The sequence below is a fragment of the Mesitornis unicolor genome, unplaced genomic scaffold (assembly GCF_000695765.1).
Source record: "Mesitornis unicolor isolate BGI_N332 unplaced genomic scaffold, ASM69576v1 scaffold14398, whole genome shotgun sequence".
NCBI classification, from domain to species: Eukaryota; Metazoa; Chordata; class Aves; order Mesitornithiformes; family Mesitornithidae; genus Mesitornis; species Mesitornis unicolor.
In genome coordinates, this window is record NW_010199883.1 from 4,068 (window position 1) to 27,694 (window position 23,627).

The following is a 23,627-nucleotide window of genomic DNA, read 5'->3' on the forward strand; positions in this document are numbered from 1 at the left end:
TTTGTTGCTTTTTCAGTCTACATGTTATATTTGAGTCTGCCAGCAAATGATTTAGCACCTCACAGGGAGCTTGTAGATGTATAATCGACTCTAAATCTTAGTTGAAAAAAGGAAGATGTGAACACAATGATACAGAGAATGGGGCATAGAAAACCTCCTGTGCATTAAGAGAGTAAACTCAGCTGGAGGTGTGATTTCAGAATTGCCTCGTGTACAAGAACAATGAAAGTTCTTTCCAAAATCCTTCATTCTTTCATTGCAGATGTATTAAGAAAGACCTTATTTACAGATGCGTTAAGTTTAAATTTTTAAAGGTTTGGTCCTTTGAAAGAGTCGTAGTGTGCAGCTATTCCACGTTAGAGTAAATTTCAAAACCACAATGCGACGTGTTTGTCTGCTCTTAGGAGTACAGGAGCAATACAGTGAGCCCAAGGACATCAGACTGTTTGTACACATGGTGTTAACTATCAGCATGCACTTTAAGCTTTTATTTTTTTAATCTATCTTATGTACATTATCACTTTGTTGCTACTGTGCTGACTGAAGACTGAATTTAATGAGAGCTAAACTCCTAAACCTGTGGGTTCTGTAATAATTAAAAATGTTATCTTATTGTACAAGAATATACATTAACATGTTAAGGTTCTTACAATAAATCAGCTTAAAGCAAGAAATCTGAGTCAAGGAAAGACTATGATTTATCTCAGAAGTTCTTGCTTTAGTTGATTTCTCAAGCTTCTGTGCTATGCAAATGGTTTTGTATTATCTATTTAACGTGAGAGAGTGTAAAATCATGTTAGACAGGGGAAAGAGGGGGAAAAAGGAGCAAAGCAGCCATTACTATTGTGATGAGTGGGAAGAAACTGTGTTATAAACAATACCACCACAACTTCTGTGGGTTGGATTAGAGGAATAAAGGCATACAAGCAGTTGACATGCTCTGGTTCTGGTGGTCACCTTTCTTCTGCTCTGGTTGCCCTCAAACTGTGGCCATGCCACTGCTCTTCATCTGCAGTAACAAGAGGGATAGGAACAGCCCTAGGGTGTTACTTAAATTTTGTTCTACTACACGTTACACAGCATCAGCACAATAATGTGTTCTCCAAAGGAAAAACACTTCAGATTTTGAACAGGTTTTCATTTTGGTGGAAGCAGTGTTACATTTTCAGTCTGTAGGGGACTCTTCACAGGTAACGTATTTGCTGTTTTTGTGACTGATTCTGATGAAAATAAAAGTTGGATCGTACCATCACCAACACCATTTCTTCCTGATGACCAGTGGTCATTCTGCAACACTCAATGACATTTCCTTTGGGTGTTTTTTACTGATACTCCATTATATTTAGCAATTACATAGAAATTCACAGAGAGAAAACTTTGCACAATCTAGGAAAAAAATCCAGAAGCCTTGCTAGCATTCAGTGTTTGTGCTTGGTTGCAGTTGCTTTTGTGAAATATTAAATCTCATCCACAGTGAGAAAATATTATAATATAGGTATTGTGTAATCCAGAAAGCAGTGCAAATCCATCTTGTAACTCAGCTCGTCAACCTTTAGTTGCTTTTAAATACTCTCTGGTCTTACACACATTGCGTATAAATAGTCCTCAGTAGATGGAGGGCTAGCTTAGTATCTTCATGAGCAAGGGGAGCTCTCGAAGTGCAGAACAGGCATAGCTGATCTTTAGACTTCACACTAGTTTATCTCCAGGCAATATATTGAGTCCCTCAAGGATTCAGTTAGTAACATGCCAGACAATATTGGTTGTATTAACCTCTGTTATATCCAGAGGAGCTGTTTCATGAGAGGATCTGAGTTTGTGCTCTTGCACAGGTGCTGATAAAACCTGTGGAAGGAATAGGTGGCTTTTCAGCTATGTGGTGCACGATGACAACTGCTCCTCTTCCTGTTTGGACCTGCAGCATCATCTGGTATTTCACTGTATGGAAACGACCCAGATGGAGAGAACCGCTTGGTACCAAGGATCCAATGCCTGAAGCCAATATCAGTGGATCTCAAGTATATTCTGTTTAAAGGCTGGCAGGAGGGGCTGGGGTGGTGAGGCTGAGAGCGGCATTTATCCTAGAAAAGCTGAGGGTAACCCCTAATCCCCGTGGTAAAACAGAAAGGGACTAAAGCGACGGACTTAAGTTTGTCATGACTCTTAACCGTAGCTTTTTCAGATACTGCTGATCCTGGGATGATGGATGGACCCTCCAGCTCAGTGCGTTCAGTGCGTTCAGTGTATGCCTGTTTGAAATAGGAAAGACCAAGCAGAGATCCAGTTTAAGCGTATGATTATGTGACTTAGTGACTCAGAACTGTAGTTTATTCAACAGTTTTAGGTAAAATTCCTCTGCAATTAGCATGTTTCCTGCCTCTGGGTATTTATTAGATATTTTCCCTTCCCGTTATGATGGGAACAGCTCCAGCATATTTAAGAAACAATTTGGAACATGCTGGGATATTTGAAGATTCCCAGAACTTGAAGCTGAGTAATGCATTGGGCTGCCATGTGAGGACTCTGCTGTGCTGTGGGTCTGCTCTGGTGAAATTGGCTCAGTATGAGGTATTTTTTATTATGTGAGGTTTTTAAAACTCTGCACAGGCTGGGCCAAATCCTGTAGTGCAGTCCTTGATTTCTAATTTAACTCGGCGTTTTGATGCCAGTGAATCCTATGAGCGTTCCCACGGTTGAAGGCTGGCTAGTGAACTTAAAGTTGTCTTGGATATTTATAGGGTGCCTATTCTTGTAGGGTCTTTTTGGCTGTTCCTATTGCGTGAGGGAAGATGGGGAAAGGCTCTAAGACACAGTTCCAGGCACCAGGACCCTTGGGTTCAGTTGCACTTATGATTTCTGGAATTGCACTGAATTACACCGCCTCAGTTCTCCAAGCGGTATCTCCAGTACGGAGTAATAGTTATATTCTGAGCAGAGGGACACAGGTCTGGTGCGTGTGATTGCTCTTGCAGATATCAAGCGGTAGGAGTAAATTATTATTGCTCAATACTTTCTACTTATTTTGCTTTCTTATTTTCTACTTTATTTTAGTTTGTGGAATGAACCAGGTACTGTATTTGTGCCTTTATGCAGAGGAAAGCTAACAAAGAAAGTGAGATGTTACCATTGCCTACTAATTTGAGGTAAATGTCAAGAGTATGCAGTTCTGACTTTTATTCTTCTCTTCATTTCCCCTTGGAGCAATAAAGCCTGCAGGCAGGACATTGTGGGACCTCACTGCCCTTCTCTGAAGGTTAATGGTCCCTTTATCTTATAGCCTTGTGTTTGCAGGCACTGGAGTCAGACAGGACTGCGCTTCCGTGATTTCCCATATTATTCTTTCAGCCGACAGCCAGCGAGATGGTATCAGAGATGACCTTCGCTTTTGAATTTTGATTTCAGCCACAGCTGAAATTCAGGATATTGAAGGTTTTCAGAATGTTATTCCAGATGTGTGAGTCCCTTGTTCTCCTCTTGCTTATACCTGTACAAACAAGTCAGGAGTAATTCTGTTGAAGAGGTGGGGCTACATTAGTGCTGAACTAATATACACGGGAAGTCATTAAACTTGATTGCTGCTCACAGCACCAGCATTAGTGGCAATGTCAGTCTGATCTGCCTCCAAGGGAGCTTGGCCAGAGTGTTGCAAGGACATTAACTGGATCTGTCCTTAGAGGGGAATTTGGGAAGAACGGGGTGTAAAAAAGGCGATTCGTTTTTCACTTCACCTCAGGATATTTGTTTGGACTCGGTGACCGTTACCTCTGATGTTCCACGTCTAGACTAGGCACTGCTCCATGTGCCCGTAGCTACCTACCGTGTTCTCACATTTCTCTCCAGATGGTCTTGTATATTGATGCCTGCCTGGACACCGAGAAGGAAAAGTTGTGTTGTTGGAACTTAGTATTTTTTAACATGGTATTTTCCTAAGACAGAATGTGTAGAAATAGAGCTTCTTTGTTCAGCTTCTGCACTATCCGCCCTTAGACAAAAGAACCACAGTTTTCCAGTATATAATATGTTGACCATGTTAGTATTTTCACAGGAAATACCAAATTCTTCCACTGTGTCAAAAATCATCTGCTTTTCATTCAGGCTCATTAAGATCTTAGGTTTTTAGATTTATTATCTTGGATGAAAAAAGCAGATACGTGAGAGGCAGCACATCCTGGCTGTATTGTCTGTGTATACAAGGATGCTGCTGCTTTATCTACAAATAAATGACATATTTATATGCAAATTGATCCTTGTAGCTTTCTGAAATGTGGAACAAACTCTTCTATCTCTTTATCTGTTTTATTTGTTTGGCAGTTGATGCTTTCTGACACTGAAGTCTGAGCTTACATCTGTGATCCTGTTCCAAATCCAGGAGAAATTACCTTTTGAATGACACATGGCCTAACCTTCATCTCCAGATAATCCAGGAAGAGTTCACATTTGGCGGTGGGGACACAAGGACAGATTTAGCATGCCAGTGTCCTTTGGGTGGTATTTTAGGATTCAGTAGTGCGCTGGATGCCCTGTATCAAAGTTTATGTTCACTGCTTCCTCAGAGGTGAAAGTAGTGTGTTTGTGGTAAACTGCAAGGAATGACTCAGATTCAGAATTACCAAACACTGGAACCAAAGAGACTGTATGAATTGCTGCTTGCTTTGACGCATTCTTTTTATTGAAGGAGTTTGCAGGAAGTCCTCTAACGGGGAATAACAACAACAGAAATCCCCCAAATTCCAGGCATTGTACACAAAGTGTAAAAACAGACGTAATTAGATCAACAAGCAGTAATTAAACTCCAGAGCAAGTATCATGGCAAATTCTTCAGGTTTATAAGCATGAGTACAAAGCTGTTACAGTGCATAGTTAGAGGCCTCTGGCTACACTCTCTGCTTTCGGTTTCAGACATAGGCTTTGACCCTCATTTTCCTTCTAATATTAATCACAGATGGATGTATAAACTCTGCAAGGCAGAAATCCTCTTATCTCCACGTCTTTGTTTTCTGCAGAGTACTGTGTTTGATTCCGACACTGTTTAAAGCTCCGATACTGCAGCTTTTAACAGAGATGCATGTTTAGTTGTTTCTTCAGTGTTGGAGAGTTTTCACTGAAAATTCCCAAACCAGGCCCATTTGCCAGCCTGGGAATCTCACTTGTAAGAAAGCTGAACCCGTTTCTGCTTCAGGAAGGTGTTTCCTGAGAGTCACATCTATGTCAACGCACAGTTAAACAATTCACCTGCCAAACAGAGAAAACTGAGGTATGGAGAGAGTGACTTGCCATGTTACAGTTCCATTTCTGCACAGGATTTATTACAGATTATGACTGCTTTACATGCAGTTCAGCTGAAACAGCACATTTTTATAAATACTTAGGCAAGATCAAGTGCAGCATAAAATCTAGTCTGAAAATTCTCAATTAACCCAGGCTATCCCAACTGTGGTAGCGGGAGCCGGAAACCTCTTCCAGTGAATTCTCACCTGATAGACACTGGTCTTTGCTTTTTGCAACAGCAACGCTTACAGGAGGAACGCAGTCTAAAGGTAACTCTGTTGCAGTGGACTGGATTTTGGTAGACAAAGGCTAAAAATGAGAGACCAAAGTCTGCCTTGAGAACAAGAAATCAGTTCAGAGACACTAACACATGCGGGTAACCTGAAATGCTACAGTCTATCAGTTTGCTGTAGGATTTCTACCCCTACCCTTAAATTTGTTTGGTGAAAAATTCACTTGAAACTTTTGTCCCTCTCTGAAAATAAAAAAAATAAATAAAAGAAATCAAACATCTGTGAATCGTGGGATTTCCTGGCTGTGACATCTGGTCCATCCTGCTGCTTTGCGCTGTGGATGTGTCCTGATTGCGTGCAAACCAATTTGAAGGGACATTTTGCAAAATGTGAAGTGGTTGCTCTCTGAGAGGCCGGGAGGCGAGGACACGCTTAGCCCTTGGAGGTCGAGTTGCAGGAGGCTGCGAGAAAAGCAGTAAATCTGTGGGACGTGAAGCATATTTTGAATTGCTTGTTGTGTGTGTAGCTCCTAACACCTCTGCTGTCAGGCTGCCGGCACGGACCCTGTGTACGTGTGCGTGCGTAGGAAGTGACTGTGGAAACGTGCCAGTGTTTTTTAGCTCACTTTCAGTTTCCCCGATTTGATTACCAGTTTCTGTTGGCTGCTTCCGTTGAAGAGGCCTTTTTCGCAATGACACCGGTGAAAGTGCCTGTGAAACAAAGAGCTGATTTTAGGAGCTATATTTTGGTGCAAGCATTTCTCGGTGATTGGGTTGCTGGGCCTTGCTCAGACTTGCCTCCATCTTTCCGTTTGGAGAAATTAAGAAACTTGCTGGGAAGTCTACCAGGTGCTGGAGCAGCTCTGCGGATACCCCTTCATCGCTGGGGGTACCGCTGCGGGAGGGCAGCTCGCCACCTCTCTTTATTCTTCCTGCAGGCTCAGAAGATGGAGCGAGGCAGATTTGGGTGTGCAGCGATCTCAGGGAGCTGGTGCAACGTTGGGCTCTGAGGGTCTGAAGAAATCAATGGGGAAGACCATAATTTTTCAATGGAAGTGGGCCTAGACTGGGCTATTTCATTTCAATTAAGCTAAGCCACAGACTTAGAGGAAATCCGTATCAGATTCAAGTTCCAGGTGTCTAAGCTTGTCGTCTTCTTTATCTTTAAAGAACCAGCTTTACTTTGCCAAAGTCTGTATTCTGTGGTTGCTTGGTGTTCACCTACTTCCCAAGCTGAAAGCAGCTTTAATTAATTAACTGGCAGTAGAGCAGCCCATTCGCTTTAGCACTTGACAAGAGAAGAGCTAATGTCAGCTCAGCCATTGCTTGGCTGTCAGACCTGGGGTACAGCACATAACCCCTTACTTGCACTCATTTACCTGTGGACTTACAGCCACGATGCCTGTCAACATTTAGGATTTCAGGGCTGTACCCAAAAAGCTCAGCATGTAGCTGTTTGGAGCTGTGCTATTCAGAGCAGTGAATAAGTGAAGTGGCTTGGAGACTGATATGAAGATAGAGAATCAAAAAGGATTAAACCCTGAGATGGGGTAATTATTTTCAATGACTGTTTACTACTCTGTGCGTCTTGGAAAGTAAGGGGATTTCTGGATGGTGCAGCTGAACTGCCAGTTCCTGGGAACAGGACTATGTTTGACCTCAATGGAAACCAGCAGATGAAATTTAGCATGTTCTAGTAAGTAAGTCCAAGACAAAAATGCATGAAAGAAAAAGAATAATGAAAGGAAACATATTCTGAAGGCAAATCATGTGAGGACGTTAGAAAATAGGGAATCTGCTTCATGTTAGCAAAAAATCTGATCTTTTGAAGCTTGTGGGCTGTATTCTGCACCAGTTACAGTGAATGAATTCTTCCAAAGCCATCAGGATTACACATGTCCATTGACTTTAGGGATTGGGCCTTCCCACTGGAAGGCCATTTGATCTTTCTTGCTTTTAAATACAAATGCGAATTTCTCATGAGGTCTCCTCCATTTCTTACTATAAATGTTTCCATTGGCAGCATTTTCTGAACTAAATGCCAGGCAGTTTTCAGATGCAGTCCTGTGTCCAAGGTTTTGTACGTTAAGCCAGTCAGAAGGTTTCTCCAGTGGTCTCCAGGAATTCCTTCCTGGTGGTTGTTACCCAGTAACTGGAGTCCGGATTTTGACGGTTTTTTCTGTGGGCTTTCTGTGATGGGTGAGAACTGAGACTTGTGCTCTCTAGTGAGCCTTTTTCTGTTAGGGTTAGTTCAGCACAAAGTCGCTGTGACAAATGCAGTTATTCAGGACAACAGTGAAACACATTTGGGTAAAACTTCAACTAATGTTGCTGTATTTTTACTTCTTTGTCTTTTCCCAAGGGAGAGAAAGTGTATCTGCTCCACATCAGGTTCAATGTGCAGTTCTGTGGATGGCATTGAAGTTGGCTGCTTGTGGAGGCTTTCTCTTTCCTGCTAGGTGAGACACCAGACTAGAATGTGATTTGGTTCCTGTTTGCACTTGCTCTCATCTGTTATTTGTGTCCTGGCTTTCCTTTGTGTAGGGGCTTTATAGAAAATAAAGAAATGGAGTTGTCCATTTATAGATCTCAAAGTTCTGCATCGTTACGAAGCTGCTGTGGCTGTGTTGGTGAAGCAGCTCCTCACCAGAGGTGCATTTCTGAAACTTCACGTCTCTCTCGTGGGAAAGGTGTTAGAATAAAATATTTATTTCCCAAGTGTTCCAGAAGAACTGCTCCACCTTGGATCTGATCTTGCTACTCAATGCCTTTAAGAGGACCTCATATAGAAATACTCCTATAATACTCCCTGTCTTGCCAGACCCAAGTATTCAAATATTACGTACTAGCTGAGAAATACAAATGAAAGAGTTATGAACTTACTGCATTTGAATATGCATGCATTTTTTTTGTCAAGAGCTGAGATTCTTGTCAAGACGTGCAACTCCAGGAGCAGGCTGACGCTTTGTTCCTGGCTGCTGATACTCCCTGGTGGTGTACGGACAGCACGAGCAATGTCTTGCCTCACCTCTCTGCTTTTGCCTCAACAGAGGTCAAAGCCACGATGAAGATTCATTTGCATATGAATTTGATGCAATGTAAAGTCAGAAATGTGTGCAGCTATATTGTCATATATAGCTTGGGTCATGCCCATGAATGAAGCTGCTTGAGGTTTGTGTTCCCCAGCATTAAAACGTAGCCGTTTTTCTCCCTCTGCACCCAGTGAGGGCCTCCTTACTTGTGCTGGGGAGTAGCAACTGTTCTGTGTGTGGTCAGAGGGCATCACCAGGCAGTATTTTTCCAATATGGGTGTGCTGACTACTTTACACTCCAAAGCTTATTGTCTGACCTTGCAATATTGCAGGGATGTATTTTTTTTCTGTTAATATGCAGAGTAGCTTGTTAGAATAGATTATGATTTACAGAAAGATGGCATAATGCCTGTTCTGGAAGGGTCTCGAGCACCCCTTATGTGCTGGAGAATTATTACAGCTTTTAGCGGTTATTTCAGAGATGCTGCAAGTATTTTCTGTAGCCTTTTTCTCTCTGAAAAATAACAATAACGATTAATCTCCTCAGGGCTTCTTCACATCCTAATTACAACCAAGCCTCTCATTAGTCCCACAGGGAGACAGAATCAAATGCCATATGGTATTTTACACTTAGGATGCTGTGCTTACTAAGAGCTGGAAGGAGACAGGAAAAGGGGGAGTTAACAATTCATAACCATTTATGGAACAAGCTCAGCCCTCCTTGGACCCAGTTCAGCAGAGTCTGAGGGCCTCCGATCAGGAACTTTATCTGGCCAGTAATTGCATCGGCATGCTGGCTCTCTCGTGTGCGTGTGTGGGCATTTGGTGAGCAGGATACAAAGCTGCAGAATCTTTGTGCTGGCATCCTCACAGCAGAATGAATTAAATGCACACACGCCTCCTGGGAAGGACCATGGCCGGATTCTACAGTTGCCTGAAAAGTAAAAAGTAAGTGCCACGCTGTGCCCTCCCCTCCACCTTTCAAAAGGGAGCTGAGTCTAGCGGGTACTTTGAAATTCTGTCTTTGTTGTATTTCAGCAGCAGCACTGAACAAAATGCTTATGTCTTGAGACTGAAGTACCATTCTGAGCACAGCAGTGCAAAAATCAGTTCTGGCTGAAATACCACATTGGTGAAAATGGGTCATGTTTTTTTCCTTCAGAGGTATAAACATGAAATACTGAAAAAGGAATTAAGAACCTTTTCCTGTCTAGTTAAAGCAAGAGGAAAAATGCCCTCTTTCTTATTGGTTAGCTATATTGTTTATATATTAACACATAAATATGAGAAATAAAGAAATGCACATAGGCTGTTAAGAATGTTCAGCTAGAAATCTGTCAGTAAATGCTCTTTGAGACCTTGATGTGCTCAAATTTTGTATAAACAACCTGAGATTTGTTTCTGTAATTGCTCCCTGTTGAGAGATTTGGTTGCACTTAAAACAAGTATCTTTTATTGCTTCACCGACACGTTCTGTTGGAGCAGACTATAAAGGGAGAAGACAATGCGACAATGCATGTTAGTACTTGTGCTTTAAACCACCATGAAGACACATTCTGGTTTTCCTTTGACGTTCTCCCTGCTAAGGAATGGAACAAAATTTTCTGCTGCAAAAGCTGAGCAGTGGTTTTCAATTCTGTTTTGCATCAGCAGACTGTAGAGGGCTCTATTCTTGCATACAGTATGGGATTACAGACAGTAAAGTGAAAGGTAAGCAAAGATGTAGCTTGAGGCTTAAGATGTGAATGCTGATAGTTAAAATATGGGTAAGTCCTGGTTAGCAGAGGGGGAAATAGAATTCAAAAGTGAGGCTGGCAATTCACTCTACTTTTCCCTCTCCTAAAGGTTGTGTTCCTTATACCAGCAGTTTGTCTTGCATTACTCTGGTAGAAATGTGCATTTTCTAAAGCACACAATTCCTTTTGGATCTTAGCATTTCCATCCCATATTGACTCTTCCTTTAAAATTTTTAACAGTGTCTGTGAGCGAGATCTGCATATTTGGAAAGTGAGTCTGCCTTAGATAAAGGGGGAGGATGCGATCAGAACTAGCAAAAGAGCTAAGAGCGAGTCCTGATGAAGGTAGCGTTGGCACTTGAATTGACGAGAAAAATGAGTTTGTGTTGTTTGATTTATACCAAGTTGGTTTTTCCTCAAATTCTCCAGCATTTAATGCAGTTAAAACAAACTTGGAAGTCTGAGAGAGGCTATGAAGCTTCATCCACCCAGCCTTTTTTCATGCCTCATATGATCTCTTCTTTCCTGGTGGATCCCCACCTGATTTTTGAGGAACAGGGGTTTTCTTATCTTCAACAAATTCTTTCTTGTTACTCTTCAGTTAGGTCTCTACACAATATATATATATATATATACAGGTTATATTCCTTACCCTGTTATTTCTGCCCTCTGATGTGTTCCCAAGTGGATTAGCTCAGCTATTAATACTTTGCAGTCTTTACAAATTTTACATACTGCTTTAGCTGTGATTATTGGCAGTTAAAGTTAATCTAAGACACTAGTTGTAATAACAGTGATGTTTTTAGCCTGTGGTTAATTTTGGATGAAATTTGCTTGGATTTTGCCATGAAGTGTTTGTCTTTCTGGACAAGTTCACTGGCACAGCTTCCCCTGGTCGTCACGAGGTCAGTAGGAGTGAGTCGGCTTTCTGAATGAAAGCTGTTTTGGAATGAAATTATTTTATGTTTAAAACAATTGGCTTGGGTACCAGTGGGGGTTTAGCCAAAGTGGCACAGAGCTCAGTGCAGGCCATAAAACACTGGAAAAGGGGTCTGTGCAGGGCTTTGAGCTGCTGAGACCAGCTAAAACAGCTGGGCTGCTCTTAAAGCTGCTCTCTCCGGTGCTGCTGACACATTTACCTTCGCTCCCCGACATCCTGCAAGGGGATGCAAAGGCTCTGCCTTGGTACTCTGTGATAACTGAATCTTATCTTTGTGAAGAGTCCTGTCCCTGTGCTCTGTTAACGTTCCTTTATGAGATGTCACACACACACCCAAAAACCCTCCAAGGCCAATCCAGGTAATTCTTCATCGCAGCCCCTTGAGTTGTAGATTGCTTTCGTATTTCTCTTTAACCAGACTAATCTTGAATTGTTCTTCCAGTAACTTTGTAGCTTATCATCTTTGTTGCAAAGTTTCGTTTTGCTTGGTCCTTGTATGGTGTCGGAAGCAAAACCCACAACTAGGTCTGGACAGATACAACGAAGTTTTCTAAGGCATGTGGAGTAATCTTTTCATACGTGTCTCAGTTTTTGGCACTAGCCAGATACACGATTATGGGCTGAAAATGTGGTTACTTGAATGGTAAGGTTCACTGATGGTCAGTGTAAACTGCCGGTTTCCGAAGACAAATATAGTGTGTTAGAGGCTATATAAAGTATTTGGCTGAAGGCTTTGCATGCCAGCTCAGAACTGGTTTCTGTAACATGCTATAAGGAAATGTTTGTAACTGGTCTGTACTTCATGTGTCCTCTCAGGATTTCATGGTGCCTTTCACAAGCAATCCCAGCACTGTGGACATACTTCAATTTGAATGTCTTCTGCTCTGCCACAATCCATACTTCCACTGGGATATTGCATTCTTTTCTTATAGTCCAGAATTGTCCAAAAATGCTGATGTGCACTTTTATCCTGCAAACTAGTTCAGCATTTTGGTAAAGCAAGTTGATCGAGGGATGTGTCAGTACAACTTTGAATATATTTTTAGATTGTTTGAGATTAAAGTAATTGCAAACGTGAAATGGTGTTACAACCACGAAATCGAGCAAAATGTGTTTTCTGGATTAGGTGCCGTTGCTCTTTTGCTGTAGCTTGTGTTGTTGCCTGTTCAGATGAGTGTCAGGAGGAGATCTGGGTGCTTAGTGGGATTATTGCAGAGGTGGTATAGTGCTGTCCACCTGGTGGATCATCAGCTAAGCTGAGATGTCTGTTCCTTACCTCCTACGCCCTCAACCCAAACCCTCTTGTTGGAGAGGCTCATAGGGGACAGTGGAAGAAGTGCCAGAAATCCCTTCATCCTTGGTGCGTAATACACTTTTTACAGCTTTTACATGTGTGTGGGGTCCTCAGAGCCTTTGGTTCCCCATCCACAGCAAACAGCTGGTGTTTCAGCTTGGAGAATAGCCGGTGAATTGGACGTGGTTTAAAGCTGCACCAACTGCTACTGAAGTAGCAACTTGGCACTGCGGGGAAGGGGCAGTTTGAAACTGTTGGTTCTTCTCTGTCAGCAGCTCATTTGCCTCCTGTGGCGTCTCACTTTTTGGCGACACGTAATCGCCGCGGGGTCTAAGTAGCTGTATTTATTGACTGTCCACAGTACAACGCTCTGCTCTTTGGCACAGTTTTACTCATGGACCATCTCTCCAGGACGCCCAGTCTGTTTAAAGCGAGACATTGAGTTCCCTGGCTGTCCCTGCCTGTGGTGTCCCCCAGCACACCTGGGCTCAGCTCGGCTCAGCAGTGGTCCATGGGCTCACTGGGGCTGGCAGCTGTAGGGAGGCCATGTGGCTTTGGAGCCAGCGTGGGGGCTGTGGCAGAGCCAGTGCCATGGTCCCGTGGTGATCCTGGGGATCTGTCCGTGTGGCCGATGAATTCTGGTGAGGTGAAATGCTTCCCATGGACACTTTGGGATGCTGAAGTACGTTTGTTTGCCTGTCTTTGTTGTACACCTCTTTAACACAGTATTTCCCAACGATGGCAAGAATTGCTCTTTAACAGTTTTTCAGTGGGTATTTTTTTGAGATTAAAGCATCTGAGGATGAGAAGTGGTTCCTGTCCTGCAAAGCAAGTTCACCAGTGCAGAGGCAATCCCTGGATCCACACAGGGGTGGCAATACCGGCTTTCAAGTAATGGCTTATGGAGGGTGCAAGAGGCAAAGCATTGAACAGGGGAAGGGATATGCTTTTGTGGAAAGCAGATTTCTGGGGCCAAGCCAGAGAGGGTGAGCTGAGGTGAAAGGGCTCCCCAGGCATCATGAGACTCTCAGGGGAATCTTTCAGTATGCAACCTATGAGCGTGTTCCTGAACGTGGCAGTTGAACAGAGTATTCGGATATTTGTGAGCATCTTATCTTCACCACACAGGGATCATTCAGCATTATGCCTGGTATTAAATGTGTGCAGGCTTAAGTCCTGTTTTCTTACTCAAGAATAACAGAGAGGGTGAACAAAAGCAGTCAGGAGGTGGCGGAGCCATGGCACTGCAGGCAGTTGAGCACAGTTAGTACAGTGGTGCTGTATTATTAACAAAAAGATCAACTATTTCTCTTTGTTGATTCATTCCACTTTACTCATCTCTGTGCAAGAAGTTCAGTTCTGGCTTAATACACCAGTGAGTCACTCCACATCTCCCAGTGCTTCTCGTGCTGTTCGTGCCTCTCTCTGGATGGTGTTTGTTTTAGCGGCCACAGTGATGCGCTGCGTTTGCTGGCTGTAGGCAGAGGAATTCCAAGCAGGCATGGCCGTTTGCTTGGTTTCAGCACAACAGCCCTTTCCCTATGACCAAGGTGCTGAGTATTTTTATTTTACAGATGTGCACCTCTAATGCTGTCTGTCCTCCTTCTCGCTGTGAAACAGAAGCTTCTTGGTTTGGGACAGTCTGCTGAATGTGATTCTCACTCTTCTGCACCATTTGGCTGTCACTCTTTTTGTCTGCATTATTTCACTGAGCTGTAAAAACATCTTGTCATAGCTTTGCCTTGTGTTCTCTTCTTATACAGAAACTTCTGCTGCTCAAAGTGTCTGGCTTTGTACCCCTGGCCAGGGGGAGAGATGAATTTGTCATTTCCTCCTGGTACAGAGGTCTAGGAAGTTTAACAGCTGTGATATGAGAGCCTACAATTGGCTTTAGAAGCTGACATCTAGATTTAGATATGTGGGACAAAAATGTAGTAGGTCCAAGCTGTACTTCCAGTAGATAACTTACCTGAGCTGGTGTAGGGCAGCTAGAGCTGGGAAAATCTGAAAGAATTTGGGGAAATTTGTGGGGAAACAGGACAAAAAACCCAAGGTAATTCCAGGGTTGATTTTTTTTTTCCCCAAAAAAATTTCTCCTAAGTGTTGCTGCTGCAAGAAAAGAGTTGAGCAGAAGGTGCTCCACTCTAATGTGATCCAAGCTTATAGTTCTGCATAAAATCTGTGGTAGTTTCAATGTTGGTAAAGCTTTTATGGATCAAGGAGGTTTAAGCAGTAGTTTGAATACAGCAAACTGCACTTTTTAATTATTTTTTTATCTTGTTGTTATATTATTCATTATTATTTGTATCAAGACAGCAGGTGGCCCTCCAAGGCTCCATTGCGGGAGTCACTGTTTAAACAAAAAAAAGAGTCAGTTGATTTCCTGTCTGATTTTGCCCGCAGATGCTGAGCTGTCACTGCTCGTCACTGTGTTAACAGTCAGGGTTGTGCTGACAGTTCAGCGTTTCCAACAGATGTACATGAAAAGCTGAGACCTGGGCCACACACACCATTATTCATTTCTGAACCGTATCGTTATAGTGGTGTGTGCTGCGTCCACACTGGTGTGCAGGTACCAAGGCGTTCTGTGGGCTGCTGTGTCCTGTTGCACCCCGGATCTGTGTGGCTGTTGGAGGGCATTGGAGCACCCCCGGTCAGAGCAGGGTAACTTGGCTGTGCAGAGCTGCCTGATGCTGTGTTTCAGCCATCTAGCCAGAGCTGAGGCAGCATTCCAGATTAAAATTTTTGTGGCGGTTCTTTATTTTGGCCTCCAAGTTTCAAGGATCTGGTGCTAATTAGTGAACTAAATGATGAATTCATTTATGCTTATTCATTCTAAGAAATATGTAGCTGTGTGCTTTTGCCAGGGCTTGCAAGTATCACTCATCTAACAGCACAGTTCTGATCCACACAGTAGTTTGGTTGCAAAGGGCATGTATTTGAGTGCTCCAGCTCAGGATTACGATGCAGACACCGTGTTGATCACCACAGGATCTGTGTACATGGGAAAACACGGATCTGGCAGAGGTGCAGAGGAATTTTTTGCTGGTTCACTCTAGCAGTCAAACTGCTTTCCATTGTTTCAGTTTAGCGAAAAGAATGTTCCAAAAGTTGAAATTTCTTTGTTTTCCTTCCAAAAAACGCAAGTTGCCTTGTTGCTTCCTTTCTTGCAGCCTTGGCCTGTGAAGACCTTTCAGAATGTCGGTCCTCCTCTCATTATTTCTGTACCCCAACGACAACTTGTCAGTTCTCTATTTGCTGTCCTTGTCTTTGGTGTCATCCTCCTGGCTTTTTCTACTGTCATGTTCACGCTCTGCTCCCAGGTGCTACCACGCCGCCTTCTTCAAAACGCAGCTGAGTACAGCTTGATATTCCACTGGTGCAAACCAGCCTTAGCTCAGATAATCTTATTTTAGATTATCCTATTTTAGAGAGGTATTTGTGGCTTGGAGAAGTAGGATCCCTTTTTAGTGGTTGCTCATACGAAAGGGAAAAAGTCGGTAGATGCTGCTGGGGCAGAAATGGCCCAGGGACTGCTTTAAGCACATGCAAGATCCCCTTGGCTCTAACAGTTCTCCATGTGCTGCAAGACCAGGCATACTTCAGAAGCTGTCTAACTTGAGGCTGCAGAGAGAGCAGCCAGGAGAGAAGAGCAGGAGATTTAATTTAAAGCAAAAAAGGGAGATGCTCCGACTCCAGACACAGCTCCAGAAGAGCTGCTTCTGCAAGCCTGAAAGCTGCTTCAGGCCTTCCTTGATCAGGAGCCAAAACGGGTTCTGAACTCCGGAAATCCTCCTGGGCAGTGGAAGCTCAGGGGATTTCGGCAGCCAGACACAGTGTGTTTCAACATGGGAAGGGGTTGGCCTTTTCTTCGTTTCTGTGTGTGTAGACGTAGATGTTGCTCCAACTGTGTTTGGGCCTTTCTCATGAAGAGAGATTTCCCGAGCTTCCTGCCAAAGGCAGCCTCTGAGACCACAGAGCTTGCATTTTATCTGCACTCTTACAGTCATGAGATGGCTGACTGTTTTAGGACAGTTTGATCTTCAGAGTGAAAGTTTGTAACACAGCCCTGGAAATTTCTGCTAGCCTCTCTTTTTATTCAGTGCACTTCGGATTCTTAGGCATTAGATATCTATATTATCTCCCCTTTGAAGAAATGTGCCCTGGGAAGTCTGATCTATCTGAAGATTTTTTAAACATTTTTTTGCTATCCCTAAGCTGCTCTTTAACCCACGAATTGAAAGATAAGTGACTGTTTTGGAAAAACGTTTAAAAAAGGAAAACTTCAGACATAGCCTGAAGTCCCATGTTTCAGTTCTGGCATTCAGTTTCCTATTGTTTCAGCCTCATTTCCTCTGCAATATTCAGACAGCTTAATTTGGTCTCCAGACTCTTTCTTTCAGGCTCAGGATATACTGATTCTTCACATTTTGTGAAAATAAGACCTTGGAAATCAGCGTGAGACTCAAATACAGCAGCATGGCAGATACGCAGGCTACTCTTGTGAAATTTTATGGGTTTTGTTATTTATCTTTTGTGTAGTGGTAGCACTTGATAGCTGCGTCAACTGGTACGATCACAGCATGCTGGTATCCCATGGCAGAGGCAGTGCTTAGCTCCTCCATGAGGCTTGTTAAGGTTTCCAGGCGTTCAGTGTGACCATCTCGATCCCACAGGTAAATAAACTCAAGGCTGAGCGATGAATAACTCGGCTGCTGTCAGCAGTCCAGTAATGTACCCTGTTATCTGGTGATACAGCCAGGAACATCAGCCAGTTCTCCTCAGCCCCAGCACAGCAGTCTCCATCTGCAAGAATATGTTTAAAAGATGAGCTCTGTCTCCAAGATTTTACTGTCTAAAACAATAATTGTCACCTTCACAGTTTGCAGATATTGGCCATTTCCACGGAGCTTTCTCAGACACAGTTTTTCAAGCCCCTTTAGAGCATGTTGAAGCCAGCTAACGGTAACCTCCTTGCCCTGGCTACCTTTTGCTGATCCCTGTGAAGCAGCCCGTGGCCTCCCAGGGCTCTGCACACCACAGGTCAGGTATCAGTCATCTCAGTTTATGCTGTGAGGCCTCAGGTGGAACAAAATTACTTAGGAGTTTGCAGCAGGGGTAAAAAGCACATGCACAAGCTAGGAAAGAGCAGCCAAATATGCCCACCACGCAGGTCCGGGATGGAAGATTACACATATCTGTTGAATTGGCCACATGGAGAGGCAGAGACAGAAAGAAAGCTTTACTTTCGTTCCCATGCTTGACTCTCTTGACATCTTGACTCTGCTAGCATGAGAAGTGTCTGCTGTTCAGTGATAGTGGCTTGACATTTCCTGTTGCTTTGCTGTTGAAACTGTTTCCAGAGGCAGTAATGCTTACAGAGTGCAGCTCCCTCACTGGCAGAGGTGGCCTTTGGTTACATCCTTGCTGATTTTTAAGTGCACATTCCCCGTTCTTCTTCAGATGTATCCGTGTCAAATAGATCTGAGAGAGTCTCCTGCTGCTGGCAAGGTACTATGCATGGTTTCTGGATGACTCTGCTGCTTCTTTTACTTCTTTTTAGGAAGAGTGGAAGAAGATCCTCATTCCAGCTGTTTCCTGAAATTGTCCCAGTGTGGCAGCATAAAGAAAAAGAATTACTACTGACTTATTCCTACACTAATGCCAAATGGTGCAATTCGACTGGATCGTTTAACATACACCCCTTTAAAATGGAGGCAGTCTGGGCCCCAAGTATTGGCTGAGCTGCTGTGTGTGCTTTAATCCATGACCATGTTAGTGCCAGTCTCGATTTAAACAAAGTTCTGTCACATTTCCCCTGACTGATGCAGAGCAGAAAATGCACTGGAAAAACTATGCAGTAAATAATTATCGAGGATGGGCTATTCAGAAACAGTTTACTTAGCTTTTGGCAAACAGGTAGATACTTGCTTTGTTGTCTGAGCAGACACAAACTCGCAGTGGAGATCCTTGCACTGACAGCAGCCACACGAGGTCATGCCAGTAAGCACTGCAGAGTAATTAGAGGTGTGAGGGCAGCTTGAAATGGCGTGTCCAGACCAGGTTAATCTGTCTGGCATGGGTGCCAAGTGCTGCAAAAGCTGTGGTATCTTGGACTGCAGTTTGACCTCTCAAGCTGAGTACAGACTAACAGCTGCTCTGCTATGGGTACCTGCCTCAGGTTTGAGGTCAGACAGGTCTGTGTGTGTGCTGCAGTCTGTCCTCGTGTGCAGGGAGACCGTTCTGCAGTGATTAGCAAATCAGGCACAGCGGACAGAGCCATTTACTCTCTGTTCCTGGACTGGTAACAGAGTGCGTTTCCACTGTTCTCTGTAGTAGCTTATGAAGATTTTTGTCTCATTTTCCCTTCCCCCTTATCCATTTGGCTTCTCACACAATTACAGACTGAGCCTGTGTGACTGTATGAAAGGCATTTCCTCCTGTTACTTTTTTTTTTTTTATTTAATTCGGCTTCAGCCCACCAGCTGCTTTCCATTAGTGTTACACACACACACACACTCACTAGGAGGGCAGCCCTTAATGCTTCAGGCACTGCTGAATAGCAGAAAATCCTTCAGAATCGCTGTCAGACAGGGGCTTCTCAAAGCAGATTGTAGGTAAAAAGAGTTCAGCACACTGGGACCTGTCTTCTGTCAAGCCTTCTCGGAGAAGCCAAGGTGTGGGGACAGAGGGTGGTGAGGAGGTGCTGTCTGAGTGCAAAGTGTGAAAGCTGCGAATTGATGTCTTTATGTGAACAGTTGTTTGCTCTGGATATCTCAAGGGTAGGAGCTGAATGTTGTCTGTTGCTATGGGGAATTATGACCCCCTACTCGATCCTGGGAGAGTATTTTATTGATACTGAATGTTATCTAGTTGCTTATCCAGACTTCCTGATGGCTACTGCTTCTGTATTATTTGTGATCCCTGGAAAAGGACCTTAAACTTTCCCTCCTTCCTTGGAAATTGCAAGAGCGATATTAATTAACTTTGTTGTCAGTGCAGGCAGTAGCAAAAGTCCTAATGTAAACTGCTGTTTGTGTTATTTTCTTATGCCTACCTAAAACAGTCATGGTCTGGCTAGGGGTGTACCAGGTAGGGGCTGGCAAGAAAACCTGGGAGTTTCATCCTAGAAACACTGCACTAAAAGAGTACAGTGGAATCAGCTGTGCAAGGTCGGATCCCAGATCCTGCTGTCATGTTGGGTCAGCAAAGTTGTCCGTGGGATCCCACGTTTCCTGAACATGGACCGCGAGGTGCAGCTCGCTCGGCTCCTTGCATGGAGAGCAGAGAGAACTTTGTTTGTTGAGTTTATGGTATGCTCAAGGGATGTGAAAACTGAATAGAAATCTTGCTGGCTCTGCTCTTGCCTTATGATTGACTCTGAAATCCTGTTCCGTGCAGTCACAGAGGGTAGACTTCATTTCACTTACTGTCATTGGATTAAGGAGTTCATTGATAGTGAGCTTGTAGAGTTCCCAGAGAGGAAAGCAATCAACCACATTTTTCAGAATGAAGTCCTCTAATGTGCTTTAATAAGACAGAATAAAAATTAACCTGTCAGTGACCTTTTGCTGCAGAATGTAACCTGAATACCAAACCATCCTGCATTCGGTGCTTTTTTGAAACTTGGTACTCAGGAGAAATAGAGGGGCTTTCTCTGAGGTCCTGCGGTAGCTTGAAGGGTGTTTAGGGGAGAGGCTGGTGGCAGAGTGGTGGCCTAGAGGACCAGATGAGGGGTAGGTATTTCCCTATGCTGATCCATCTTGCTGTGCAAAGTGTGCGTCCTGAGATCTGGCGCTTAAACTTGATTTCAGGTAATTTTTTTAGCATGAAGGAAATTGGCCTTTAAAAGCTCCAGACAAAAACTTCACCTCTTTCTCCTGGCTGCTTGCCATTGTCTGTCTTCTTCTGTAGGCTATGAAGATGCTGACTGAATGCAGTGCCTCATATCCTTGAGCCTTTATTTCCTCAGTTTGATTGGAAAGGGGCTGTTCAGGTTTCAGCATCTCCTTTGATCCCTCAGTCGTGGCCTTCCGGAACGCTTGTACAGAAGCATGGGACTGAAGCTGAAGAAGCACTTACAAAGGTGGGGTCGGAGCTTGCTTGCTGTGCAGTCTCCAGGTCTCCTGCTCTGCTGAAGAGACAGCAGGGAGGTGACATCCCGTTTCTGAGGCTCAGCAGAAAGCGTTTCTGTTTGTCTTAGGCCTTTGTTAAATGCAGGAAACATTGAGTCCTGTACAATGTTAACCTCCCAGGAGTCCTTAAATACACAAACCAAGCAGTGAAAGGGAATTGTCTTTTCTTCTTCTAGCATTCCCCTGTATGATGTATGTATTCAGTAATGTGCTCAGCTGGGATAAAGGAATAGTCAGAACACCACCCTGGGACTTCATTTCTTTTGCCCTCTCACTGCCCTCCCATAGAGCACTCCAAATATCTCTCCAGTTTCCCCAATTTGTAAAAGGGACACAAGGATACTTCTGTTCCTGGAGACTCCTTTTTTCTCTTAAGACTCATTAGTTCCTCTAATGAATTAAGAGCTCCAAGTGAATGCAACACGGTAGGGTTATTAATGGAAGTTTTGTATGGGATAGCAGGGAGCCTAGGTCTAAGCCATCAGACCAGGTGGGGGTAGTGAAGGTAGCTAACTAGCTTCTGTTGCCTGCTTTGAAAGTAAAGCAAGCCCTGTGACTTTGTAGGACTTTTATTGCTTTAAAATACACCCTGGTAATACAAATGGGGTCTGGTAATGTCAGGTTTATTGTTGTGACTGCATCTGTATAGGAAGCCGCTTCACTGTTTGCAAGTGATTCCTTAATTCATAGGTGTAATAATCCAGCACATCGCCCTGCGCAAGGAGACGTGAACACCATGCAGCCGATCCTTGCTCCTCTCCCATGGCCTTACACAGGAATTGCTGCAGTGGGCTTCCTGGGCAGGGCCAGGCCTGGCTGTTAAGGTGTCCAGCAGAGACTCAGCATCTCGTTTGTACTGCACCTCTGCAGCAGGAGGCCTGCGCACGTGCAGGGGTTGCAAAGACTGCTTGAGAGAGGGTTAGGAACGTGAGTGGGAAGTTGTAGAGTGGGAAAATGTGCCCACTGTTCCAACTCCAGTGGGAAGCAGACAGGAGCTGGGTCTTGACATCTCTGCTGCCTTGGCCGTAGCTGTCTATCTGTCACTGCTCTGCCGTGGCTGCTCCCCTGCTGAGGAGTTTCCTTCCTTCCTTTGCGAGCTCCTTCTCCTAGCCGTCCTCCAGCATCTCCTAGCCTGAAGAGTATCAGAAATACTGCTCCAAAAGGCCATTTATTTAACCTGATATTTTTGTTGGTAAAAATTGATACACATACAGTATTTGTTTAAAACTTTGTCTGATGGCATAGCGTTCTGAGAGAGCTCACAGGGGGCACATGGTTATTGCAGCTGATTGAACCGAATGTGGATGGTATTGATACATCCCGACACTGCCCTGTCAGCTGTCATTAAGTGCTGAATGTCTGAAGGTTCGATCAGTTAATGCCTGTGCACTCACATGCATTTGTATTGATGGGTCTTTGTCCTCTTTTTCTCCATTACGTTGATCCCCAGGGTAGGGTTTGTTGCCCAGAACTTTTGGTAGCTGTTCTCTGGAAAGTACAGCTCACCACCGCCAGAATTTATTATCTGATTGCTAACTTTCCTTCAGGTATGGCAGCAAGCTTTTAATGATGGAACTTACACTTCGCTGTAAAGATATTCTTTTTTTCTAGTCGTTTAAATACTTGCTAACTTAAAGCCTGGAAAAATCTGTGGTTGTTTATCTCTTCTCCTGTTCAGTTCACTGGAAAAAGATGATACTGTGATGAGGTATAGGAACACATGATGAGGTATAGGAACACATCAAACCATTAGGTCCTAAATGGGGCACATTTGCAAACAACCGATGCACCCGTGCAATTGATACTTAACTTGCATATACCCCAGAGAACTCAGCTATGAAATCAAATTAATGCAGGAGCTGATTTGTCTGTGAAGAGACTGCCTTGGAGCTGAACTGCTCCGTGATTATCCTTCTACTTGTATAAAAATTATACCAAATGGAAATAAATGCATGCAGTTGTAATAAACACAGCAGTCAAAATATCTCCAAAGGCTGGAAGTGTTCTCAGTGAGCAGCTGAGGTGATCACGTAATTTAAATAAATGTAGAGCTGGTGCAAACAAAAGTGCATCTGAATGCAGCATTTTCCCTTTTTTTGGTTTCATTGAAGTTGCGTAAAGCAGAAGTTAGAGGTGTAAATGAGTCAAGTGTCAGGTCTGCTCACATTCTGTGACATAAGCTCAAGTCTGGGGACTTGCCAGTTTGTAAATTTGTTGAGTGCTTCCTTGATGTTTTGTTTCAAATGCATTTTCCTTTTTCTCAGTAAAAATCTAGTGTAATCAATGTGCACGGTGTATAAAGTTGAGGGGGAAAATTGGAACCAAATCTCTTTTTAATACAGAGAAAAAGTCTATGAGAAAGTCTGCTGATGACCACTTTAATAGCAATATGCAGGAAATGCAGGTGTTCTTGTGGATAATGGATGAGACGTGGAGAAAAGAGAGAGGAGTTGAATGGTTATGATGATAATCCCATAGGGAACATCTTAAAAGTCTTGGTTTTCGTTGCTTCTTAATACTATTTAGCAGTTGTTTCAAAAACACTCTCTGTTCATCATATGTAGAAAAGCTGTAATTGCCCTGGTCACTGCAATGACTTTTTATTTTATTTTAGCCAGCTGAGATGAGATTGTCTGGGAGTCCAGTGTGTTAATACTTTCCTGTGTTCCCTCTCACAGATGATCTGTTACAAAGCAGCAGAAAACGGCAGCCTGTCGCCTCCGCGTGTGCCCGCAGCTCGGCAGCACAGCAGTTTGCCTGTCTGTGTGGCAGGTACCGTGAGAGCTTCCTCCACGGTCTGCTTTTTTGGAGCAGCCCTGCCTCTTTTACATCTGTTGCCTGCTGCCTTTTATTTGACAGTCCCATCGCCTCTGCCTCTGGTTTGGTGGACCTTGTCTTTTGGTGTGGGCTCGTAGGCAATGCCGGTGCTGTTGGGCATGACAGATTATAGAACATGCGGGTGGTACAGGAAAAACAGAGTAATTCACTGA